Source organism: Capsicum annuum, unplaced genomic scaffold (genome assembly GCF_002878395.1).
Source record: "Capsicum annuum cultivar UCD-10X-F1 unplaced genomic scaffold, UCD10Xv1.1 ctg62190, whole genome shotgun sequence".
Classification (NCBI taxonomy): domain Eukaryota; kingdom Viridiplantae; phylum Streptophyta; class Magnoliopsida; order Solanales; family Solanaceae; genus Capsicum; species Capsicum annuum.
This window is the reverse complement of record NW_025871171.1, coordinates 1-3,089: the sequence shown is the minus strand read 5'-3', so window position 1 is coordinate 3,089 and position 3,089 is coordinate 1.

The window sequence follows — 3,089 nt, the reverse complement described above, 5'->3', positions numbered from 1 at the left end:
CCCGTCGGGTTCCGAAATGTGTCCGAAACGCTCGGAATTATGCCCAAAACGGGATGAATTTAATGGGTAGTGACGCGGTGCGTCACAGAGAGTCTCCATAAAACTAACACAGTGATTTGTTGGCTGCAGAAACAGAAAAGATTCGTATAAGTACTATTGTGCTTGGTTGACGGTATTAAGTTGAATAACCACATAACTTATGAGATAATCCATGTATTCCTATTATTTAAAGCGGGTAGAATTGGAATACCGATATATTTATTAATAATATATGGACAAAAGTATTTACAGAAAACAGAATGTCTAAGGTCCACATATAACATCATCGGCAGATGTAGAGTATATCTGCTGGTTAATGTGAACCAATATCTTCGGCTCGAAACTTGTATGTGTTAAAAAGATTCACCAAATAAGTACACCAATTGATGTCGAATTCAGTAAATCAAACGACTTGTTATAGGATTTCGAACTAGTTCCCATACAGTTTAAATATTGCATCGACCTCTGCATAACATTTCCATACATTATAAAGTTGACTTAACTAGTACTGTCTATAGGAAATAGTCTCGAGAGCCCACAAAGTTAGAGGTAATTTAACACTCTACCCTCCCTAGACTCCACCGGACATGTTGTTTTATAACTAGTGCATGAATCAAACAAACCTTAATTCACATTCTTATCAATCTACTAGTGGTTTATGACCACGAATCTACTTATCAGGGGCGGACCTACGTACACTTTGGGGGTGCTCCGGCACCCAGTAAACTCGACGCGGAATAGATATAATTATATAGAAAATATACTAAAATAGGTATAAAACATATAAAAGCAGCCACTAAAATAAAAGTTGGTTGGGTGCATTGACATTTAAGTTGATCTTTCCCTTCTTCGCTGAAGGGACGTCCAAGGTTCGAACCTTCCTTGTTGAGATGATTTTTTTATTTTTTTCAGCTTTTCAATTTTTTAAGCACCCACAAACCTTAAATCCTGAGTCCGCCACTGCTACTTATGGTATATAAATGACCACCAACCTAAGCATATTGCAATAGAAATATCACAAACCAAAAGAAGGTCATCAAATAGAACAAGAATTTCAATGATTTGTGCAATGGAGGATCCCTTATAGAACAGTCTTTTATTTCTGACCACTAAAATCCCAGAATCCAAAAATATAGTACCAATAGAAAGCTATTAAACCTTCCTCAAAAAGACATGTTGATTCTGCATATCTCAATTTCCTCTTTGGAATTCATCTTTTACAACCAGCCATTTGCTTATCAGACCTTAAAAAAAGCAAAAGAATATAAGGCAAGAGAATTCCATTCTGATCAAAAGTATGCAAGTGCTTAGCATATTACTGTTATAAACGCTCTCCCTCAAAAGGCAAGGACAGCCGGTGCACTAAAGCTCCCGCTGTAAGGGTTTATTATATGCAGTCTTACCCTACATTTGTTCAAAAGGCAGTTTCTGCGACATGAATGGCAACAACTTTACCAGGTATGCCAAGACTCCGTTTGTCACACCCTTTTTCGACTCCAAATGATTATTCGTTTTAAGTTTCGAAAGGATTTTATTATTAAAGTGACAAAAGATGAAAATTGTTTCGAAAAGGATTCATTAGTTTCAAAACTTAGAGTCGTCACTTGGCATAAATCGGGTGTGCCAAGTCACCCATGATTATCCTTTTTCAAAATGGTTTTGACTCTATAAAACTGATCTGCGAACAGAGATTCCGGCTAAGGAATTCTGTTGACCGAGGGGAAGGTGTTAGGCACCCCTCGATCACGTGGTTCGACCACGGTCGCTTGGTAGAGCGTAGCGGCTAACTTTGACACTACGAGGGTATAAACCACACAAAACATGCAAAAAACAATCAATCAAGAAAACAAGATAAAACAATCCAAAATTTTAGTGTCCAGTCCAATTATACAGTCCAAAAATAGAAAAATACGTAAAAATAAATCCTATTCTAAATTAATTCTAGACTAATGCTCTACCCGACGCCTCGGACCTTCATCACGAACGTCCTCCGGGTACAAGATGCCTCGGGGCATTTCCCGGTGAATAAATATATACAGATACTTCGGAGCATTCCCCGGCCAAATCAATACAAATCCCTCGAGGCATTCCCCGATCAAATGAATACATTTTTACTGCGGGAAAATAAAACTATTCAATAAAATTTCAAACATTCCACGGAATTTCACCATTCAACCAAAGCCACAAATTGTAAACTTTGCCTACCCAACCTATGTTTGCCTAAACTAACCAATGAAGCATGATACTACCAAGTTCAAATAACGTTCATTTCAAAGTCAAACAACCAATGAATCAAACTAACCAAAATTCACCCATTATGTCAAGTTTTCAATTCTCACCCCCCCACCCTCACTTGTTTCATTTTTATCAATTATACCTTCAAAGTTACTCCGATTCATTCCTCTTATCAATAAAATCACATTGTTAAAATTATAACATCATAACATCAACCAAAAATCCAACAATCACCACGGATAATCACAACCAATTCAAATAATCGAAAATAAAGAAAGAGGAGACGGGTTAAAGAAATGGACCTCGATAGAACGTTCTTGTATGATAATAAAGAGATCCTAAGACCAAAATACTTGAACGGAGAATCTCAACTGCGAATTCCAAATCCAAACTCGGTATTGGAAATAATCAATAGACTGTTCCAAACAGTGAAAACAAACTTTAATAGTAACTTAGATCACAAATGTCGACCCACTTTGAGTCTGAAAACCCTCAACTTTTGATTTCAATATATCAGAGATAAAGCCGCAGCTGGAGAACCTCGATAATGAATCAAATCAACTCGGTACCGAAAAATAGCCAACTCGTACAGATTTAAAACCCTTAGAAAGAAGAAATATCAAGCAAATCGAGACTAAACCTCGCCGGAACCAACCCGAATTTCACCAGAATTAAACCAATAGGACTGATATAACACTATTACGCCATTTAATGGTGTTTTCGGCTGAAACAATACAACAGTCGCCGGCTAAACATTTTTCTGGCCTAACTCGTTAGAACGAACGATTGAAGAACGCGATTCGACGGTAAATCTC